The sequence below is a fragment of the Stomoxys calcitrans genome, chromosome 4, assembly GCF_963082655.1.
Source record: "Stomoxys calcitrans chromosome 4, idStoCalc2.1, whole genome shotgun sequence".
NCBI classification, from domain to species: domain Eukaryota; kingdom Metazoa; phylum Arthropoda; class Insecta; order Diptera; family Muscidae; genus Stomoxys; species Stomoxys calcitrans.
The window spans coordinates 154,670,623-154,680,422 of record NC_081555.1 but is presented as its reverse complement, the minus strand read 5'-3'; positions in this window follow the sequence as shown (position 1 = coordinate 154,680,422).

The following is a 9,800-nucleotide window of genomic DNA, read 5'->3' as shown; positions in this document are numbered from 1 at the left end:
GGTGAAAAAACCGCTCGTCCCTACCCCAGCAAGGATCTACCTACGCCGGAGCTTGTAGCACCCGCCGTCGGAACCATCCTGTTCCCCCAACAAACCTCAGGCGACATACCAGAGGTACGTTTGCAAGTTCACCCAAATCACAGAAGAAACGGCTCCCCAGAAAGGAGAGCCTACGTCTCTGCAGACCCGGACAGGAACACAGCAAGTGCTCAATAGTCTCCTCCTCATCCTCATCCTCCACTCCTACACAAGTCATTGTGCGGTATCCCCATGTGACCCGCTATGCGGCCTATGGTACAGTGCCTGGTTATGACCTCTGTCGAAGAACTCATCGACCTCTTATCGAACGCCAGCAACTCCCTGGTCCTCCTCCGGTCGATGATGGGCATAGCGCCTTCGCAGTCCGGTATCCATCCCACCTCGCCACCGTCGCCAACCTGGCCATTCCATCTACTGTGTTCTGTAGCTCGACAAATGGCACGTAAGCAAGACCAATGACTTGTCCGGCCGGCGCAGCCGAATCCCTCCTGGCGCACTCGTCCGCCCTCTCATTTCCTGGAATCCCCTCATGCCCAGTAAGTTTCGATGACGGTAAGCCCTTTACCAGAATTTCTCTTGCAGCCACTACAATGGCACAGACCACTGCCTGAAGGACCGTACACTCGTCCGGCAGTCTCAGAGACATACCGATATTGAGTGCGTCAGAGAAGACCCCCAATCCAATCCCTGACTCCATCTTGGAGCCATCTGTGTAGATCGAGGTCTCACCCTCCTCAAGTACACCATCCGCCCTCCACTCGCGAATGCCCCCACTCCAGTTGGCACTGGTGCCAGGTAGTCGGAGATTCTCCTCAGTATACCCTCCTTATCCATAACACCCAGAATCGAACTGTGACCGCAACCATCCTCCTACAGCATGCCGAGCTCCCTCAGCCTAATCGCGACCCTGGCGGCGCAGTTCCAAATATAGGCCTTAATGGGCTACATATCTAGCATCGCCTCCAGTCCTGCTTGCGGTGCGGATCTCAGTGTCCCTGTAATCCCGACGCAGGCCATCCAATAAATCATCCTGGGAGTCACCCCCTACTTCCTACCGAACATTCTCCTGCAAGAGTAAAACGCATAGTGCCTTACGGCTTATTTCCTCGGTGTTCCTCTTCCAGGGCAGTTTCGAATCGAGGACCATGCTTAGGTATTCGCCTCCTTCGACAGCCGTAGGGTGACCCCATCCAAGGAGAAAATTCCTAGGAGAAAAAAAAATAAAAAAGCTTATGAAAATCCTTAACTAAACCTCGTAGAGCAAAAATAAGGTTAATTCATGAAATTTCACTTGACTGTATCTCACTAACTATATGTCGTAGAGGGAAATGGACCTTAATTAGTGATTCCATCGAAAATCGGAAAATTTAAAATGGCGCTATCTCCAAAACTATGCTTAGAAGGAAATGGGCCTTAATTCGTGACACCATCAAAAATCCATTAAAAATCGAAATTTCACATGGAAAACTTAAAATGGTAGTATCTCCTTAACTATGCGTTGTAGAGGGAAACGGGCTTTAATTCGTGACTCTATCAAAAATCCATTCAAAATCGAAATTTCACATTAGAGGGAAATGGGCCTTAATTCGAGACTCCATCAAAAACCCATTAAAAATCGAAATTTCACTTGGAAAACTTAAAATGGCTGTATCTCCTTAACTATGCGTCCTAGAGGGAAAGGAAAGCGAAATTTCACTTGGAAAAATTAAAATGGCTGTATCTCCTAAACTATGCGTCGGAGAGGGAAATGGGCCTTATTTCGTGACTCCATCAAAAATCCATTAAAAATCGAAATTTCACTTGGAAAACTTAAAATGGATGTATCTCCTAAATTATCCGTCCTAGAGGGAAATGGGCTTTAGTTGGTGACTCCATCAAAAATCCATTAAAAATCGAAATTTCACTTGAAAAACTTAAAATGGCTGTATCCCCTTAACTATGCGTCCTAGAGGGAAATGGGCCTTAATTCGTGACTCCATCAAAAATCAATTAAAAATCGAAATTTCATTTGGAAAACTTAAAATGGCTGTATCTCCTTAACTATGCGTCGTAGAGGAAAATGGGCCTTATTTCGTGACTCCATCAAAAATCCATTAAAAATCGAAATTTCACTTGGAAAACTTAAAATGGCTGCATCTCCTAAACTATGCGTCATGAGGGAAATGGGAAAACTTAAAATGGCTGTATCTCCTAAACTATGCGTCCTAGAGGGAAATGGGCCTTAATTCGTGACTCCATCAAAAATCCATTAAAAATCGAAATTTCACTGGGAAAACTTAAAATGGCTGTATCTCCTTAACTATGCGTCCTAGAGGGAAATGGGCCTTAATTCGTGACTCCATCAAAAATCCATTAAAAATCGAAATTTCACTGGGAAAACTTAAAATGGCTGTATCTCCTAAACTATGCGTCCTAGAGGGAAATGGGCCTTAATTCGTGACTCCATCAAAAATCCATTAAAAATCGAAATTTCACTGGGAAAACTTAAAATGGCTGTATCTCCTTAACTATGCGTCCTAGAGGGAAATGGGCCTAAATTCGTGACTCCATCAAAAATCCATTAAAAATCGAAATTTCACTGGGAAAACTTAAAATGGCTGTATCTCCTTAACTATGCGTCCTAGAGGGAAATGGGCCTTAATTCGTGACTCCATCAAAAATCCATTAAAAATCGAAATTTCACTGGGAAAACTTAAAATGGCTGTATCTCCTAAACTATGCGTCCTAGAGGGAAATGGGCCTTAATTCGTGACTCCATCAAAAATCCATTAAAAATCGAAATTTCACTGGGAAAACTTAAAATGGCTGTATCTCCTTAACTATGCGTCCTAGAGGGAAATGGGCCTAAATTCGTGACTCCATCAAAAATCCATTAAAAATCGAAATTTCACTGGGAAAACTTAAAATGGCTGTATCTCCTTAACTATGCGTCCTAGAGAGAAATGGGCCTTAATTCGTGACTCCATCAAAAATCCATTAAAAATCGAAATTTCACTGGAAAACTTAAAATGGCTGTATCTCCTAAACTATGCGTCCTAGAGGGAAATGGGCCTTAATTCGTGACTCCATCAAAAATCCATTAAAAATCGAATTTCACTGGGAAAACTTAAAATGGCTGTATCTCCTTAACTATGCGTCCTAGAGAGAAATGGGCCTTAATTCGTGACTCCATCAAAAATCCATTAAAAATCGAAATTTCACTGGGAAAACTTAAAATGGCTGTATCTCCTAAACTATGCGTCCTAGAGGGAAATGGGCCTTAATTCGTGACTCCATCAAAAATCCATTAAAAATCGAAATTTCACTGGGAAAACTTAAAATGGCTGTATCTCCTAAACTATGCGTCCTAGAGGGAAATGGGCCTTAATTCGTGACTCCATCAAAATCCATTAAAAATCGAAATTTCACTGGGAAAACTTAAAATGGCTGTATCTCCTAAACTATGCGTCCCTAGAGGGAAATGGGCCTTAATTCGTGACTCCATCAAAAATCCATTAAAAATCGAAATTTCACTGGGAAAACTTAAAATGGCTGTATCTCCTAAACTATGCGTCCTAGAGAGAAATGGGCCTTAATTCGTGACTCCATCAAAAATCCATTAAAAATCGAAATTTCACTTGGAAAACTTAAAATGGCTGTATCTCCTTAACTATGCGTCCTAGAGGGAAATGGGCCTTAATTCGTGACTCCATCAAAAATCCATTAAAAATCGAAATTTCACTTGGAAAACATAAAATGGCTGTATCTCCTTAACTATGCGTCCTAGAGGGAAATGGGCCTAAATTCGTGACTCCATCAAAAATCCATTAAAATTCGAAGTTTCACTTGGAAAACTTAAAATGGCTGTATCTCCTAAACTGTGCGTCGAAGAGGGAAATGGGCCTTAATTCGTGACTCCATCAAAAATCCATTAAAATTCGAAATTTCACTGGTAAAACTTAAAATGGCTGTATCTCCTAAACTATGCGTCGAAGAGGGAAATGGGCCTTAATTCGTGACTCCATCAAAAATCCATTAAAAATCGAAATTTCACTGGGAAAACTTAAAATGGCTGTATCTCCTAAACTATGCGTCTAGAGAGAAATGGGCCTTAATTCGTGACTCCATCACAAATCCATTAAAAATCAAAATTTCACTTGGAAAACTTAAAATGGCTGTATCTCCTTAACTATGCGCCCTGGAGGGAAATGGGCCTTAATTCGCGACTCCATCACAAATCCATTAAAAATCGAAATTTCACTTGGAAAACTTAAAATGGCTGTATCTCCTTAACTATGCGTCCTAGAGGGAAATGGGCCTTAATTCGTGACTCCATCAAAAATCCATTAAAAATCGAAATTTCACTTGGAAAACTTAAAATGGCTATATCTCCTTAACTATGCGTCGTAAAGGGAAATGGGCCTTAATTCGTGACTCCATCAAAAATCCATTAAATATCGAAATTTCACTGGGAAAACTTAAAATGGCTGTATCTCCTAAACTATGCGTCCTAGAGAGAAATGGGCCTTAATTCGTGACTCCATCAAAAATCCATTAAAATTCGAAATTTCACTAGTAAAACTTAAAATGGCTGTATCTCCTTAACTATGCGCCCTGGAGGGAAATGGGCCTTAATTCGCGACTCCATCACAAATCCATTAAAAATCGAAATTTCACTTGGAAAACTTAAAATGGCTGTATCTCCTTAACTATGCGTCCTAGAAGGAAATGGGCCTTAATTCGTGACTCCTTAAAAAATCCATTAAAAATCGAAATTTCACTTGGAAAACTTAAAATGGCTGTATCTCCTAAACTATGCGTCCTAGAGGGAAATGGGCCTTAATTCGTGACTCCATCAAAAATCCATCAAAAATCGAAATTTCAATTGGAAAACTTAAAATGGCTGTATCTTCGTAACTATGCGTCCTACAGGGAAATGGGCCTTAATTCGTGACTCCATCAAAAATCCATTAAAAATCGAAATTTCACTTGGAAAACTTAAAATGGCTGTATCTCCTTAACTATGCGTCCTAGAGGGAAATGGGCCTTAATTCGTGACTCCATCAAAAATCCATTAAAAATTGAAATTTTACTTGGAAATTTTAAAATGGCTGTATCTCCTAAACTATGCGTCGTAGAGGGAAATGGGCCTTAATTCGTGACTCCATCAAAAATCCATTAAAAATCGAAATTTCACTTGGAAAACTTAAAATGGCTATATCTCCTTAACTATGCGTCGTAAAGGGAAATGGGCCTTAATTCGTGACTCCATCAAAAATCCATTAAAAATCGAAATTTCACTGGGAAAACTTAAAATGGCTGTATCTCCTAATCTATGCGTCCTAGAGAGAAATGGGCCTTAATTCGTGACTCCATCAAAAATCCATTAAAAATCGAAATTTCACTTGGAAAACTTAAAATGGCTGTATCTCCTAAACTATGCGTCCTGGAGGGAAATGGGTTTTAATTTGTGGCTCCATCAAAAATCCATTAAAAATCGAAATTTCACTTGGAAAACTTAAAATGGCTGTATCTCCTAAACTATGCGTCGTAGAGGGAAATGGGCCTTAATTCATGACTCCATCAAAAATCCATTAAAAATCGAAAGTTCACTTGGAAAACTTAAAATGGCTGTATCTCCTAAACTATGCGTCGTAGAGGGAAATGGGCCTTAATTCGTGACTCCATCAAAAATCCATTAAAAATCGAAATTTCACTTGGAAAACTTAAAATGGCTGTATCTCCTTAACTATGCGTCGTAGAGGGAAATGGGCCTTAATTCGTGACTCCATCAAAAATCCATTAAAAATCGAAATTTCACTTGGAAAACTTAAAATGGCTGTATCTCCTAAACTATGCGTCGTAGAGGGAAATGGGCCTTAATTCGTGACTCCTTAAAAAATCCATTAAAAATCGAAATTTCACTTGGAAAACTTAAAATGGCTGTATCTCCTAAACTATGCGTCCTAGAGGGAAATGGGCCTTAATTCGTGACTCCATCAAAAATCCATCAAAAATCGAAATTTCAATTGGAAAACTTAAAATGGCTGTATCTTCTTAACTATGCGTCCTACAGGGAAATGGGCCTTAATTCGTGACTCCATCAAAAATCCATTAAAAATCGAAATTTCACTTGGAAAACTTAAAATGGCTGTATCTCCTTAACTATGCGTCCTAGAGGGAAATGGGCCTTAATTCGTGACTCCATCAAAAATCCATTAAAAATTGAAATTTTACTTGGAAATTTTAAAATGGCTGTATCTCCTAAACTATGCGTCGTAGAGGGAAATGGGCCTTAATTCGTGACTCCATCAAAAATCCATTAAAAATCGAAATTTCACTTGGAAAACTTAAAATGGCTGTATCTCCTTAAATATGCGTCGTAGAGGGAAATGGGCCTTAATTCCTGACTCCATCAAAAATCCATCAAAAATCGAAATTTCACTTGGAAAACTTAAAATGGCTGTATCTCCTTAACTATGCGTCCTAGAGGGAAATGGACCTTAATTCGTGACTCCATCAAAAATCCATTAAAAATTGAAATTTTACTTGGAAATTTTAAAATGGCTGTATCTCCTAAACTATGCGTCGTAGAGAGAAATGGGCCTTAATTCGTGACTCCATCAAAAATCCATTAAAAATCGAAATTTCACTGGGAAAACTTAAAATGGCTGTATCTCCTTAAATATGCGTCCTGGAGGGAAATGGGCTTTAATTTGTGGCTCCATCAAAAATCCATTAAAAATCGAAATTTCACTTGGAAAACTTAAAATGGCTGTATCTCCTTAACTATACGTTGTAGAGGGAATGGGCCTTAATTCGTGACTCCATCAAAAATCCATCAAAAATTGAAATTTCACTTGGAAAACTTAAAATAACTGTATCTCCATCAAAAATCGAAATTTCACTTGGAAAACTTAAAATGGCTGTATCTCCTTAACTATGCGTCCTACAGGGAAATGGGCCTTAATTCGTGACTCCATCAAAAATCCATTAAAAATCGAAATTTCACTTGGAAAATTTAAAATGGCTGTATCTCCTTAACTATGCGTCCTAGAGGGAAATGGGCCTTAATTCGTGACTCCATCAAAAATCCATTAAAAATCAAATCTCACTTGGAAAACTTAAAATTGCTGTATCTCCTTAACTATGCGTCCTAGGGGGAAATGGGCCTTAATTCGTGACTCCATCAAAAATCCATTAAAAATCGAAATTTCACTTGGAAAACTTAAAATTGCTGTATCTCCTAAACTATGCGTCCTAGAGAGAAATGGGCCTTAATTCGTGACTCCATCAAAAATCCATTAAAATTCGAAATTTCGCTTGGAAAACTTAAAATGGCTGTATCTCCTAAACTATGCGTCGTGGAGGGAAATGGGCCTTAAGTCGTGACTCCATTAAAAATCCATTAAAAATCTAAATTTCACTTGGAAAACTTAAAATGGCTGTATCTCCTTAACTATGCGTCCTAGAGGGAAATGGGCCTTAATTCGTGACTCCATCAAAAATCCATTAAAAATCGAAATTTCACTTGGAAAACTTAAAATTGCTGTTACTTCCTAAACTATGCGTCGTAGAGGGAAATGGGCCTTAATTCGTGACTCCATCAAAAATCCATTAAAAATCGAAATTTCACTTGGAAAACTTAAAATGGCTGTATCTCCTTAACTATGCGTCGTAGAGGGAAATGGGCCTTAATTCGTGACTCCATCAAAAATCCATTAAAAATCGAAATTTCACTTGGAAAACTTAAAATGGCTGTATCTCCTTAACTATGCGTCGTAGAGGGAAATGGGCCTTAATTCGTGACTCCATCAAAAATCCATTAAAAATCGAAATTTCACTTGGAAAACTTAAAATGGCTGTATCTTCTAAACTATGCGTCCTAGAGAGAAATGGGCCTTAATTCGTGACTCCATCAAAAATCCATTAAAAATCGAAATTTCACTTGGAAAACTTAAAATGGCTGTATCTCCTTAACTATGCGTCCTAGAGGGAAATGGGCCTTAATTCGTGACTCCATCAAAAATCCATTAAAAATCGAAATTTCACTGGGAAAACTTAAAATGGCTGTATCTCCTAAACTATGCGTCCTAGAGGGAAATGGACCTTAATTCGTGACTCCATCACAAATCCATTAAAAAACGAAATTTCACTGGGAAAACTTAAAATGGCTGTATCTCCTAGACTATGCGTCCTAGAGGGAAATGGGCCTTAATTCCTGACTCCATCAAAAATCCATTAAAAATCGAAATTTCACTTGGAAAACTTAAAATGGCTGTATCTCCTTAACTATGAAATTTCACTTAAAATGGCTGTATCTCCTTAACTATGCGTCGTAGAGGGAAATGGGCCTTAATTCCTGACTCCATCAAAAATCCATTAAAAATCGAAATTTCACTGGGAAAACTTAAAATGGCTGTATCTCCTAAACTATGCGTCCTAGAGGGAAATGGACCTTAATTCGTGACTCCATCACAAATCCATTAAAAAACGAAATTTCACTGGGAAAACTTAAAATGGCTGTATCTCCTTAACTATGCGTCCTAGAAGGAAATGGGCCTTAATTCATGACTCCATCAAAAATCCATTAAAAATCGAAATTTCACTTGGAAAACTTAAAATGGCTGTATCTCCTAAACTATGCGTCCTAGAGGGAAATGGGCGTTAATTCGCGACTCCATCAAAAATCCATTAAAAATCGAAATTTCACTTGGAAAACTTAAAATGGCTGTATCTCCTAAACTATGCGTCGTAGAGGGAAATGGGCCTTAATTCGTGACTCCATTAAAAATCCATTAAAAATCGAAATTTCACTTGGAAAACTTAAAATGGCTGTATCTCCTTAACTATGCGTCCTAGAGGGAAATGGGCCTTAATTCGTGACTCCATCAAAAATCCATTAAAAATCGAAATTTCACTTGAAAACTTAAAATTTCTGTATCTCCTTAACTATGCGTCCTAGAGGGAAATGGGCCTTAATTCGTGACTCCATCAAAAATCCATTAAAAATCGAAATTTCACTTGGAAAACTTAAAATGGCTGTATCTCCTAAACTATGCGTCGTAGAGGGAAATGGGCCTTAATTCGTGACTCCATCAAAAATCCATTAAAAATCGAAATTTCACTTGGAAAACTTAAAATGGCTGTATCTCCTAAACTATGCGTCCTAGAGAGAAATGGGCCTTAATTCGCGACTCCATCACAAATCCATTAAAAATCGAAATTTCACTTAAAATGGCTGTATCTCCTTAACTATGCGTCCTAGAGGGAAATGGGCCTTAATTCCTGACTCCATCAAAAATCCATTAAAAATCGAAATTCACTTGGAAAACTTAAAATGGCTGTATCTCCTAAACTATGCGTCGTAGAGGGAAATGGGCCTTAATTCGTGACTCCATCAAAAATCCATTAAAAATCGAAATTTCACTTGGAAAACTTAAAATGGCTGTATCTCCTAAACTATGCGTCGTAGAGGGAAATGGGCCTTAATTCGTGACTCCTTAAAAAATCCATTTAAAATCGAAATTTCACTTGGAAAACTTAAAATGGCTGTATCTCCTTAACTATGCGTCGTAGAGGGGAATGGGCCTTAATTCGTGACTCCATCAAAAATCCATTAAAAATCGAAATTTTATTTGGAAAACTTAAAATGGCTGTATCTCCTTAACTATGCGTCGTAGAGGGGAATGGGCCTTAATTCGTGACTCCATCAAAAATCCATTAAAAATCGAAATTTCACTTGGAAAACTTAAAATGGCTGTATCTCCTTAACTATGCGT